At 36.1% G+C, this 15231-nt stretch overlaps 1 long non-coding RNA gene across 1 annotated transcript in view; it reads right to left on the bottom strand.

Moving 5' to 3' along the window:
- The window catches only part of LOC138710029 (uncharacterized), a 75742-nt gene that overhangs the window by 55512 nt on the left and 4999 nt on the right, over nt 1-15231 (bottom strand). The gene's annotated exons all lie outside the window — the stretch shown is intronic.

Raw genomic sequence — 15231 nt, 5'->3', positions numbered from 1 at the left:
CAGAAAGTCTGTTGCCATTCACACATTAATTTCAGTGCACTCTAGTGGCAGCAAGAAAATAGATATTTCTTGGGACGGAAGTGTGAAAAAAATACGAACCAAGAAAAAAGGTACCGGTACACTCTTTTCCTGTTACATGGCCATAAACATGATTAATTCATAATATTACAGCTCCAAACATTTCTAGGCGTGATGTGCCTATCGGGATACAAAAGAATTAAATGAAAAATGCGACCACACGCGCTTAATTATCGCCACATTGAGTGGAGCCAAGGGACGGAGCGTGAGATTCAGACATATTTTTAGCACGTGAAGAAAAAGGCCGCCAAACAAAACGAAAGTTTTAATGGTTGGTAACATTAAGGACTGCACATAATGTACTATTACTGCAACAGAATTGCTTCAAGTGGGGAAGGAAACACAGAAACACGCAGGACGATCTATCTGAAACTGGCTCTGTGACATAGGCCTACAATTTGTAACTACTTACGTCTAAAAAGACGACGAAACCTACGAAATACATTATTTAAACAGGGACAGCAGTCACCTTTCGCACTTCTCTTATCTTCTTCTTTGACGAATGATAGTGCAAACATGGAATCTTCCTCGTTTTCCTTTTCTTCTTCTTCTTCTTTTTCGAATGATGGTGCTGGTATGGGACCTATGGATGCTGCCATGGGAGCTCGAAAGGCCTCTGGGTAGTTGGCGACAAGAAGCAAAAAAACTTGATCGTTAAGCATGTGTCACTGCAATCACTGGCTTTCAGTGAATGGCATATTAATAAAGGAAGGATTCGTATGCAACTGTATATTTTTTGCTGTCCATTTGCAAGTGATACAAAATCTTTTTTTTTTTTTTTTTTTTTTTTTTAATGTTTTGAACGACTGTAATGACGAATAGTCAAAATTAATTGTACCTACATATTTGTGCATATTTCAGGCGTTCCTGTATATAACGGACTATTCAGCATTCAATGTAGCATATTTTCAGTGTTTGTGTCATAAAGCCCCAAATTAGCATATCGATGGCCTAGATCTAGTATCACGTTTGTGATTTTTCCAAAATGTTCAGAAGAGACATAAAACTGTTATTATATATAATACTGTATCTATTTGAACCACTGAAAATCACAATAATCAGTGAGAATAATATGTACATCTGTAATTCAAAGCTTCATGTTGCTGTGAAAATTCCAATTAACACACTCTAATGTGAAACTTACGGCATATATAACACATGATTTAAATTTGGATTTAGTTCAGTGATCCTTGGAATCTTCACAGCTACTTAAAGCTTCAGAATGCAGGTTTCTCAAAACTTTAAATGTTGATTTGTTTCACTTTCGAACTCGGCCGTCGATATTGTATTCCTGTTTTGTCTGTCCGCGCAACTTATCTAGGCACCTGGGTTCCCTAGTGCTCTCTCGCTGCCCTGTAGCTATCTGCTGGCTCCTGACCGTCGTTGCCTCAGTTGTACGTACAGTTACAAAAACATCATTCGGTATTTAATTTCAGTCCATTCCATTGGATATGGTTGGTGAAAGTATATGGTTTCACAAAATAACAAACATAAATAAATTACATTTTCCTTCTTCTGTGTGCTATACAGTATGATCACAACTCCAATTATTACAATATTCGTATCTGGCCGTGAGCTACTGATGATAAGCGATGCATGAAGTCTTTAACTAGAAGCACAGGTCTGTGTTGTTGGGTTTCCAAAAAGTTCATTTTCACATACAGTCATTATCAGTATTCTTCTTCTTCTTCCTCCTCCTCTTCCCTTCATCATCATCATCATCATCATCATCATCATCATAGTCATCACTGCTGGTGTCGTCTAGACGTATTATAAAATCCATAAATTATTAGGGAAAACACTTAAAGCAAGTAAAGAGATTCGTTTCCAAATAAATCCCGAAAAGACAAAGTATATGATTACGTCTCGTGACTAGAACATAGTACAGCAACTGTAACAAATGTAAATGACACTCGGAGGAAATTAAAAGCAGAATAAATAGGGGAAATGCCTGCTATTATTAGGTTGAAGATTTTGTCATCCAGTCAGCTCTCAAAAAAGCTGAAAGTCAGAATTTATAAAACAGTATCCGTTGTTCTGTATGGTTGTGAAACTTGGACTCTCACTTTGAGAGAGAAACAGAGGTTAAGGGTGTTTGAGAATAAGGTGCTTAGGAAAATATTTGGGGCTAACATGGGTGAAGTTACAAGAGAGTAGAGAAAGTTACACAACGCAGAACTGGACGCATTTTATTCTTCACCTGACATAATTAGAAACATTAAATTCAAACCTTTGAGATGGGCAGGACATGTAGCACGTATGGGCGAATCCAGAAATGTATATAGACTGTTAGTGGGATGCTGGAGGGAAAAGACCTTTGGGGAAGCTGAGACATTGATGAGAGGGTAATATTAAAATAGATTTGAAGGAGGTGGAATATGATTACTGTAGAGACTGGATTAATCTTGCTCAGGATAGGGACCGATGGCGGGCTTATGTAAGGGCGGCAATGAACATCCGGGTTTCTTAAAAGCCGTAAGTAAGTAAGATATTTCTTTTTTGCCTCTTGATCGCAACAAACAACCACTGACCTTATTATCTCCCTCTACTTACTGTGTACGCTATATTAAAATTAAATTATGGTTTATTTAACGACGCTCGCAACAGCAGAGGTTATATCAGCGTCGCCGGTGTGCCGGAATTTTGTCCTGCAGGAGTCCTTTTACATGCCAGTAAATCTACGACATGAGCTTGTCGCATTTACACACACTTAAATGCCATCGACCTCGGCCGGGATCGAACCGGCAATCTCGAGTACAGAAGGCGCGTATAATCTTGTTGCATCTCGTATTACTTCCCGCCATTGCATAAATATGTCTTCACAGAAAGCAAAATTATTGTAAGTACAGATCACACTAAGCAAGCAAATGTATTTTACCCGCCTAGTAGAACATCCTTCCCTCTCTCTCTCTCTCTCTCTCTCTCTCTCTACAAGCAACCCCGCTACACCCCGCTTCCCCGCTCTTTTAGCTGCCCAGATAAGTTGCGCGAACAGTAATATTGCTTGAAATTAGTTCGATCACAATCATGGCGGCAATTTCGAATGCTATAGTTAAATATAAAAAAGGAGTGGCTCAAATTCTTCCTGTTGGTTTAAAATGTAAGCCTAGAAATGAAAATTATGGAATTATAAATAGAACCTTTTTACTTTCTTTATCCATGAATACAGATATGTTCCATATTTTTTATGTGATTGTTGTTTACTTAGGAGTGAAATGTTCTGCGAAACATGTAATTCTGGGATGAGTTTGAAGAAGTGTAAAAGTAAACGAAATGGACTCATGTGGTGATGTCAACGGAAAATACAAGGTATTAAATGATAAACAGAGGAACGTCGAATCGTAGCACTCTGTGAAGTCACATGGATAACGAAGAAAATGGAACATCTTCAATGTTAAAATGCTAATTTTATACCAATTTTTTATATAAATTTTTGGTCCAGAGAAAATACAAGAGTTTTTGTGAAAGACTAGTATACTCCCTGGACCAAAAATGCAGCATAAATGGAGTGAAATTAGTATTTTATGATGTTTTATAAAGATGACAAATATGAACTAAAATTCATTGTTGTATTAATACCAATGTTGTATTATTTGAAAGTTTAATGTCACTGGTTTTCAAGTTTAGTTTTGGTTTGTTTCTTTAACTTTATTTTGAATAATATATAATGTATAACAAAGGTGACTAATATGAGCTTAATTTCATTGTTGTTGGTTTTATTAAATTATACTTGTAGTATGTATTTAATTTTGTTAAGATGGCATACTTGATACAATAATATAAAATATACAATATATAATCGAAACTATGGAATACTCGGAGTGGGTCCTCTATAATGCATCAGTTTCAGTATTCAATAAAGGAACCGTAATTTAATTCCTGTATTTTCTATGCAAGAGTTTTATTCGAGCATTTTTATTCCTTGAAATCCCATTTCCGTCATACTGATGCCCAATAAGGCGTATAGTTAATAACATCGTTAAATATAAATACAGAATAGGTATGTAATATAACATATTTAACTACTGCTTTTACTTGTTGATGTAGGCTACATGAAGTGCAGAGATACATTAAGATTATGATAGCGAAAACTAAGACCTATTTCCTGTGTATAAAATGTATGGTTTTCTATTTTTTTTATTATTGGGTTATTTTACGACGCTGTATCAACATCTAGGTTATTCAGCGTCTGAATGAAATGAAGGTGATAATGCCGGTGAAATGAGTCCGGGGTCCATCACCGAAAGTTACCCAGCATGTATGGTTTTCAAATCAATAACTACTCTCAGGCTGGGTGCGAATTAAGATTTCTAATGAGGTAGGGAAAGAATCCTATATAGAGAATACCACACATAAAATTATTATTATTATTATTATTATTATTATTATTATTATTATTATTATTATTATCCTCATTCGATGTCCCGCGCCGTGGTGTCGTGGTCTAAGGCATCCTGCATAGGACTCGCGTTACGGAATGCGCGCTGGTTCGAGTCCTCATGGGGGAAGAAATTTTCTCATGAAATTTCGGCCAGTGTATGGGACCGGTGCCCACCCAGCATCGTGATGAACTTGGGGAGCTACAATAGGTACCGAAATGCGGTTACGCAAACAAGCTATAACGGCTGGGGGGGCACATCGTACTAACCACACGATACCTTCATTCTGGTTGGGTGATCGTCCACCTCTGCTTCGGCATGTGGCCGTGAGGCCAGCAGCCGGCTGGTCGGTCTTGGCCCTTCGTGGACTGTAGCGCCACGGGTTATTATTATTATTATTATTATTATTATTATTATTATTATTATTATTATTATTATTATTATCCTCATTCGATATATCTCAACGTTTGGTCGCGCTGAGTTGCTTGTCTTGCATCTTGATCATAATAATAATAATAATAATAATAATAATAATAATAATAATAATAATAATAATATCCATGAGCAGGCTTCAGATAAGATGTGTAATTCCTAAGTTATTGATTGTTGTCAGCTTGCCGGTGATGGTAATACATCAATATCATTTTATTTGCTTACTTTATACTGTAGTTTACAAAGTACACTCGTATTAAAACAATTATATTTTGTGAGGGGGGATAGAAGTTATCCCTGCAGGAATGTTAATATGAATTTATGAGAGCGGGATAACTTTCCAACAGGGGAGGGAGAAATCCCCCCCATCCCCCCGTTAATTCGCACCCTGCTGTCAGGATGTCTCCATGTCTTTCGATGTATATTTAGAAATCCATCCCATCATTAGGTCTACTGTATTTATATTGTATATATATTGATGGCTCAGAACCAGACTGTTCCAAGTCTATTTTACTATTTTTTTCAGGACAGCTATTTTAAGCTCCTGACATTCATAGCTTCATGAAAAAATTTGAAATAGCTTCATAACAACCTTATGGAGAGGAATATTTATAATTTTGTTCGTTTCATACATCCAGGCAAGAACTGGAACACAATGAAACACAGATTTCTTTCTTATAAAAACATGGACTTAGAACAGTCTAGTTCTCAGACATCGATATACCAACATGCGAACCTCTTTACTTCAAAGTTGTTGTTAAGTAAAATATGGATCTCTAATTAGCCTAAATTTGGACTTTTTTGTCTGAAATTAAGCGGATAAACAGGTTTCTTCGATAGGCCCATACAGTAGAGCATGGCACCGGTACTTTTTTTAGCTATTTTGTAGTAATGGTAATAAAAGTGGTTTAGTAGTAGTAGTAGTAGTAGTAGTAGTAATAGTAATAGTGGTAGTAGTAATGGTAGTAGTAGTGATGGTGGTAGTGGTAGTGGCAATAGTAGTGAGAGTAGTAGCAGTAATAATAGTAGCAGCAGTAGTAGCAGTAGCAGCAGTAATAATAGTAGCAGCAGTAGTAGCAGTAGCAGCAGTAGTGGTAATAGTAGTAAGAGTAGTAGTAGTAGTAGTAGTAGCAGTAGTAGCAGTAGTATTAGTAGTAGTAGTAGCAGCAGTGGTAGCAGTAGCAGCAGCAGTAGTAGTAGTAGTGGTAATAGTAGTAAGAGTAGTAGTAGTAGCAGTAGTATTAGTAGTAGTAGTAGTAGCATCAGTATTAGTAGTAGTAGCGGCAGTATCAGTAGTAGTAGTAGTAGTAGTAGTAGTAGTAGTAGTAGTAGTAGTAGTAGTAGCAGCATTATCGGTAGTAGTAGTAGTAGTAGTAGCTGCAGCAGTGGCGGTCGGTGACTGTGGATCCTAGGGAAGCTACTAAAAAAGCATTGTTTTAAGAAACAGAAGGTGACCTCCACACTTACTTTAAGCCAGTGGTTCCCAAAGTGGGGGTCGTGTAAAGAGTGATGGGACTCGCGAGATGATTTACAAAATAAAAAGAACGCCTTATTAACATACAATTATTTTGCATTTATAAACCTAAACAACTTTGAATATAAAAATTAAAAAAGCCTCAGCAATAATAAAGTAAAAATAATTTATTTAACTGTGCCTGTTTTTCAGAACGTAGCCTCTCAAATCTAGACTATGTATTGGATACACACACAGTGATATCATTTTCAAATTTGAGGTTTCTCGCTTTTGTTTTGATGGCAATCATAGACGAGAAACTTAATTGCCATGAATTATGAGGTGTTGCAAATGTTGTAAAAAATATAAGAGCTTCTTTTGCAAGCTCGAGATATTATTTTCATGCAAAACTAGTCAAGCTCTGCGAAAAAGGCTATAGTTTCAACATCCCATCATATTTATCCTACATATTTTTTTTTAGAATTTCAGCCAGTTGAAAGCAACGGATTTAGTATCCATCCGTGGCTATCGTGATTGTTTTGAGTTTTTTTTTCGGAAAATACGCAAGAAAATATTGCTTACAGTTTTTCAAATTTTACAGGGAGTTCTATTTTTGAAATGGAGTCAAGAACTGGTACTGTAGTGATCGCGGCTTCAAAAAGTTTGGAAACCACTGCTTTAAACAAATGTTGGGGTAGCGCCTTAATTCAATAGTTTACAGTATTGAGAAGAACAACATCACAGGTATCAAAATGATACAATTTTATCGGACAAGCGATGAGTAAATTGCTTCACATCTTCCGAATACTGTCAAAATACGAGTAAATAACAAAATGCGTTTTTACTTTATAATTATGAGCAGAAATTCATTAAAAGAACAATTTACTACATTATTTTCATGCTAGCAAAACAAAAATCTCACCTCTATTGCTTATTTGTATATAAGGTCCATTCTCCTTCCTTTCCTGGCAAAAATGTCTATTACATTGTCAATGAAGTTTGAAGTCTGTTTCAAGGACACCAGAAGCTCCTTTTCAATCGACATCAGTCCAAGTGCCGACAGTCGTTCCTGCCCCTGAATATTCCTGCAGTATGTTTTGATCCTTTTCATTGCCGAAAATGATCTCTCTACAAAGCACTAGTTGCAGGAAGCGTTGAAATAAGTGTGCACAGTTTATAAACTTCCGGGAATGTATCACTGTCTAATTGGAATTGCTTCAAAAATTTCAAGAGATCACTGACAGATTTGGTTGCGTAATCGTCTATATTAAATATTGCAGTCAGTTCACTTCTTCAGCGAGAAAACTCAAAATGCCTGGGATAGGCATCTTTCAAACTAGTGAAAGCTTTTTCAGGAAACATTTCGCGATGAGTGATCCGTTTGCTTACATCCAAGAGCTCAAAAAAAGATAATGCTTCTAGGCCCAGAAAACGACTTTCCATTTGTTCAGAAATGTTATCAATAATTTCATAGTAGAGGCGTCTATAAACGTCGCGATCATTTTCAGTTGCAGACGAGCGGGCTCTTTTTTTGAGTGGCTCTTCATTCGAGTCAATTTGTTCCCAAAGTGCGTTGAATTTATCTCTCTGATTTCTCACTAATTCCTTTATTTGCTGCACCTTTGATGAGCAGTAAGCAATAACTAAGGATTTCTTCTGCAGAATGTTGAATAATGCGTCTGTCAATGGAAATAATTGTGCAAATACTAATAGCATGAAATTAAAGTTGAAATCATTTAGTTCTGACAGAAATCCGCGGGCGGCATTGAATGTTTCTTGATCCCAATTATCAGGATTTTCTCGAATGTGAGTGAAGAAATCTTTAAGGGCCTCCTTGTTATATATGGTATGAACTAGTCGAGAATTGTAATTCCATCTGGTTGGGGCTACCTTTGGGAATCTTTTCTTTACTTCTTCATCCAAGGCATCGGTCCTTCTACTTGACTTAGAAAAGAAGGATGAAAATCCTGAGATCGTTTGAAAAAATATTTTGCAAACCTTGATTGCACACAATGCCTGCGACAATACAAGATTTAATCTATGGGCGTAACAGTGCACGAACTTTGCTTCTGGATATTTTTCTTTTACTTTTGCTTGTAGCCCCCTAACATGTCCTGCAAAAACTGCCGCTCCATCGTATGTTTGCCCTATTAGTTTACTGCCGATATCATATTCATCAATACATTTGAAAATTATCTTAGCAAGCCCTTCTGCTGTTCTGTCTGCACTGACGTCTGTAAATCCTAAAAATCTTTCTTGGATTTTACCACTTTCTGTCACATAGCGCATAACTGTACTTAGTTGTGACTTGCATGCAATATCTGTAGATTCGTACAGCATAATTGCTATGAAAGGAGAACTTTTAATTTCTGATTTAATGTGTTCAATTAAAACTTCCTCAATCGCATTTATCAAATCATTTTGCGTGTGTTTGGACAGCCCTGTAAAAGTAGAGGTTTTCATATGTTGCGCCAATTTTTCATCATACTCACTTAATAGATTCAAACAATCAACATAATTCCCTCTATTACACGATTCTTTTGATTCATCGTGAGCCCTGAATGACAATTCGTTCTTTCCTAAGAAGCATGTTACAGTAATTAGGCGTGCAAGAATTTCTCTGTTATGCTTCACTAAGGCATTGTGTTTTAAAACGTCAGCTCTCAATTGATCGTCTATCTGTAAATCAATTCTTGTTAACCTAAATGTTTTAAGTTTCGTCATAGAAATAAAATGACTTTGGGTTATCTCATGGCGATGTGCAGATCTATGGAAATTGCTTATGTCCGAAAATCCCTGGGAGTTCCAAACGTTTTTGTTCGTATTAAATATTAAACATGGCCAGCAATACAATTTCTTTGAATCTGCACATGCAGTGAGCCATTTAAATTTATCATAATAAACATCTGCTCTAAAATGTTTGAAACATGATTTCGTCTTTGTCTTCAAATCATCAATTTTCGGCATAGGCCTACCATTTATAATTATTAGTTTTTTATCTTCAAAATTATGTGATCCGAACGACACTTTTCTTAAGCTATCAATAATGCAACATGCACTTGAACTCGCTGAAGAAACAGAGACACTCACGTCATCAGCCACATCGCGACTACCGCCGGAGGTTTCCGAAGGATGTTCGTGGAGAACGGAACCAGTGTTAGGAATAGCTTCACGCATATCGCTTGAAGTTGAGGTGCTAGGCGAATAATTCATTATGGAAGGCTATTTGGACTTATAACAAAATAACATTAATATCGGTGGAATATATACTTTGTAATTCAATCTGCAATTCATAATAACATGCTGCACAACTCAATAACCCACACCAATTAGGAAGAAACGCATAAAAATACACAATATTTAACTTTCTCTCGGAATCATACGGAATCTCAACCTGACTTAGCTTCACTGCATAGTAGCGCTACAACTGTCACTCAAATGCGCAAGCACGGCCAGACGGCTGGCAGGCAGGGTATGCGCCGGCTACGCTGGAATAAAGGCACAAGCAGCACACTTCATGTACGGCGGATCGGGGCTCCAGCGCAAGACCATAATCGTTCAACAGAATCGTTTGCAGTTTTTAATAGATTACAATTATTATACTATTGTGCACACAATCGTGCACAATGAACCGACCGCCACTGATATATATATATATATATATATATATATATATATATATATATATAAATTATGGTTTATTTAACGACGCTCCCAACTGCAGAGGTTATATCAGCGTCGCCGATGTGCCGGAATTTTGTCCCACAGGAGTTCTTTTACATGCCAGTAAATCTACTGACATGAGCCTGTCGCATTTAAACACATTTAAATGCCATCGACCTGGGCCGGGATCGAACCCGCAACCTCCAGTATAAAGGTCGCGCTATACCAACTACGCTACCGAGGCCGACTTCCATATATACCACCATATGGTAGTACCTGAAAGACATGGTTACGTTTCTCTATGCGACATCACAGAAACGTAACCACGTCAATCAGGTACTATCATCGTGTGGTAGATGAAAGAAACTCACTGTCTGATATTACCCGATGTCCGATACTACCCGACTCTCCCCTCTATATATATATATATATGCCCTGAAAATTTATGCTTAATAAATCTGCCTTTATTTTAACCTATGACATGATTAGTAAATGTACACAACGTTTATAAAAAGAATATAATATTGTGAGAGGAGGAAGTATTCTTAAATATAAGGGAAAAAAGTCTAATAAATATGGCTTCTAATATATTTGAAAAAACAAGATCTGTAAAATTGGTATTCTAACAACAGCATATATTTTAATGTGAGCTGTTTGCTCATTTATTTTCGGGTGTGTTATATCTGCCTGTTTACTCTTTTGTTTACAGTACAACAAGAAGAAACGAGCAAGAGTTCACATTAGAAAATAGGCTGCTGTTATAATATCAATTTCACAGGCCTTGTTTCTTCAACCATATTAATTTTAGGACCAATGTTTTTTAGATTTCAAAATATTAAACCCCTTTTTCTTAATTCACATTGGACGATATGCTGTTGTTTTTCTATTTGGTTTATTAACTACGATGGTAGAGTGAAATAAAGGTAGTAATACCAGCGAAATGAGTCCAGGGACCAGACCCGAAAATGACCCAGCATTTGCTCTTAATGAGTTGTGGGAACACCCCAGAAAATGTCTCAACCAGATAAGTAATTGATTAACTAGTGGACTTACTCGTGTTAATTATGTAAGTCTGTGCTGCTTACAGCTGTTTCGGTGCTTCATCACACCATCCTCAGAGCCTACTAGATCTCGGCGTCATCTCGAACTTCTCTGCCTGTTGTGTGGATGCGTTTGATTGTTGAAAAGTGTTGGAAAGTGGAGTCAAATAGTGTGTGTGTGTGTGTGTGTGTGTGTGTGTGTGTGTGTGTGTGTACTGAAATTGATCTGTGTGTTGAGAATTTGATCAGGGTGTGTTTTAGTGTGTTTGTATATTTCATATTGTTCTAGTGTGTTGAGTTTTTGGTTCTTGGGTTGTATGTGTAGGATTTCCATGTCCGAATTTATGTTATTGTATATATGGTTAGCATTGGTTATGTGATCGGCGTATGTAGATGTATTGTGTCCTCTGGTTATTGCTTTAATGTGTTCTTCGTAGCGTGTTTGGAATGATCTGCCTATCTGTCCAATGTAGAACTTGTCGCAACTATTACATGTGAGTTTGTATACATCTGTGTGGTCGTATTTATTTGTTTGTGTTTTTTGTGTGTTGAGATGTCTTTGTAGTGTATTTTCTGTTCTGTATGCTATGTTGTATTTCTGCTTTCTGAATGAAGATGCGATCTTATGTGTGCTTTTGTTTTCATATGTTAGTGTGATGTATTTGTTGTGTTCTTGAGTTTGTGTTGTGTTTGTTAAATTTTTGTTTTGTCTTTCTTATGATGTTGTCTATTGTGTTTGGATTGTAACCGTTTTCTTGTGCTATGTATTTGATTGTGTTCACTTCTTCATTGTAGTGTTCTTGGTTCACGGGTATGTTGAATAATCTGTGTACCATTGTCCTGAATGCAGCATGTTTGTGTTGTATGGGGTGGTTAGATGTGTTGTGTATGTGTGTGGTGGTGATGGTTGGTTTTCTGTATATTTTGAAGTCCGCTAGTTAATCAATTACTTATATTCAAGTGTTAAAAGTAGTGTACGCAAGATTCAAAATGGATCAACTAGATAACTTGTCCTAAACAAGATTTCGAACCAGGACCCGCTCGTTTCACGGTTAGACATGCTAACCGTTACTTCACAGCGGTGAACTATGCAGTTGTTAGAATACCAATTTCACAGTGCTTGTTTCTTCAAATATATTAATTTTTTACCCATGTTTATTAGATTTTTCTTGTCTTTATGAATACTTCCACCTTTCACAATACAGAGTGCACATAAAATCTCGATCCATTTTAATGAAGTAATGGTTCCTGCAAGGAGGAGGAGGAGGAAAGACCTACTGCACTAAAATCACAGTTCATCATAGGCTAAATGCTTATGAGTCTCTGAAAGGATGTGTGAAATGATTGAACTCTCAGCAGGGCGAATTTGCAGAGCTGGAAGTACCAGACATTTTTCCCATGTAGCGGAAAAACAAAGATCATCTGGCTTTATAATCCGGCTATGTTTAAATCATCGACACCTGGTTTTGAGTCGAGTAGTAATCTGACTAAATACACATAATCGTCATCACCGGCTGTGGTGTAGTCACATAACCTATAAATATTAGGGTTCGTTCGGAACCTAAGTCCCGAAATGATGACTCGAAGAAATTGTGGAGTATATTTATTATAATATATACAAAATACAAATACTGAACTCAACTGTAGAGCTCCCAGTGGCAAAAGGCCCCTCTGGTAATGAATTCCATGCTTATATTATCCGAGGAAATGAAAAACTCCACCCTATGAGGTCATCGGCAGCCAATTGGGGGTAGATGTATTTTTAACCATGAGGCCATTAATAGCCAATAGTAGGCATGTATGGATAACATCTTTTAAGTTTATCACATGAGTGCTGTTTACTCTGACCGTCTTACTTGTGATGAGAGAGTTAATGTTATTGTGGCCCTCTGCGCGTGATTTAAGATTGTTTATACACGTGCACTATAAATTACTCAGCCGGGCGACTTCATTTCCTCGTGATAACCAGACTCAGCTTGTTCCATGAATACAATACAGATTAATAATATATAATATTAATTCTAAATACAATATTAATTCGATAGATAGGTAACCATATCTGGATGGCTATATATATATATATATATATATATATATATATGACACACCCCTCCTTATTAAAAGTTTTACAATCTTTGTGAAGTTAAACTTTTCTTTTTGTCCAGTGAATTGGATCTTGAAGTAATTTTGTCATCCTACGTGACTGAGTTTTTGATGATAGTGATTCTAATGATTGAGCTTTAATCTGTTATGATATTTCTGATACTTGTTCGTTTCGAATTGGTTGCATTATTACAGGGTCTTGTCTTTTTGATTTTGGTATTAGTTCTAATTTTATATTTTCATGTTCATCTTCCGAACTAGTATCTGAATCTTTTGACAAACAGTAGTATTTTGTCCATACTGTTGATTTTTAATTATAATAGGCCTACAGCATGATGAACAACCTTTCTTACAGTCCCTAATTGCATCTTGCCAATTACAATATCTGAATAACCATAACCCACATTTACGACAACTAGAACAACAACACAAGCATAATGCAATACTAATTCCAAACACAGTACTACAGTAAAACCAAGTAGAGTATGAATACCAGAATGATTGATATTCTATTTTATCTTCCTCCTTTTTAATTTGTTGTTGAATGTCATCTATTCTTATTCCCATGTACTTAAAGTCTGAGGTTGATGAAAGGATATTTGGATAAGGAAGTGACATTTTTATTTTTGGAATAACCTCTTCTTCCATTTCAGTGAGACAACAATCTATATCCATTGGTACAAGAGGAATAATGTCTGTTGTTGAGTGGTTCATCACTTCATGTTTTATTGGAAATATCATTCCAACTGACGTTATTCCTTTACACTGTATGGGAAGTACCAATTTACCTCTCTTATACAATTTCACTTTTTCCTTCACTTCATCGTCACACACAAAAGTTATATCATCTACTTGTGAGGTTACATACAACCATTCATTACTTGTTGCCAAAAGAATCCAAATGGTTTCGCTTAACATCATGTATTGTTCTAGATTTATACATTCTTCAGGATAAATTTGAGTTGAGGGATGTATGAGCCCTGTAATACAGTCTCTTGTATTGAATAAGTTTATGGATATATTTTCAATGCATACTAAATATTGTAGTCCTGCCTTCTTACATTGATCAATTTGTCGTTGATTTAGATAAGCATATTTTGTCTTTATAGCGTTTGTAGCTATGTATTCCGTGTGAGGTTGAATAAATTTTTAAGTTTTATTATTCGGTAATTTTATTGGAAATGGAATCATATCATATAGACTGAATTTTTCTCTTTGCACAAGTGGTACCTTTACCCTATAAACTAACGACGTAGAAGATTTGAAAATTGTTGTAGTTAGAATTTGGTCAACCTGATCGTTTGAAAAAGGTGGTAATTGCAATTCAGGGGGAACTGCATTAGCCAAAAGATTCTTAATTTTTACGTAGGTTATTACCTGCGGTTGAATGATTCATTGTCTTCCATTTACTACCATTGTTATTAGCAATGTGTAATACTCAAAGCAATCATGATATCCTAGTTGTATATGTTTAATTATCAAATTAATTTTGGTTGTTACGTTATTTTCATGTAAGGTATTCGAATACCTTCACTTACGCCCATGTATCCTAGAATCATTGCTATATAGAGAGTCATCCACATGATGCTCTGCAACAAACAAAATAACATTGTTTTATTCTTTACACATTTTTACTCTGTTAATATGTGCTACAGATCTCTTACGACCTGTTCCACCTATTTTACATAGTTCCACGTTTACTCCTTGTAAACCCATTACTTCATATGGTCTCATTGTCTTATTCTTTACATATTTTTACTCAGTTAATATCTACTATAGATCTCTTACGATCTGTTCCACCTATTTTTACACAGTTTCACGTTTACTCCTTGTAAACCCATTACTTCATATGGTCCCATTGTGTTATTCTTTACATATTTTTACTCTGTTAATATGCATTATAGACCTCTTACGACCTGTTCCACCTATTTTACACAGTTCCACGTTTACTCCTTGTAAACCCATTACTTCGTATGGTCCCTTCCACAAAGGATCCAGTTTTTTCCTGTTTTCTTTCCTAACGTAGACCTTCATGCCTACTTTTATCTTTATCTCCTTTTGTTTCCCATTGAATTCTTGAACT

Source organism: Periplaneta americana, chromosome 12, assembly GCF_040183065.1.
Source record: "Periplaneta americana isolate PAMFEO1 chromosome 12, P.americana_PAMFEO1_priV1, whole genome shotgun sequence".
In the NCBI taxonomy this organism is placed as follows: domain Eukaryota; kingdom Metazoa; phylum Arthropoda; class Insecta; order Blattodea; family Blattidae; genus Periplaneta; species Periplaneta americana.
Note: the sequence above shows the minus strand (reverse complement) of the source record. Positions and strands in the feature narration are given on the sequence as shown.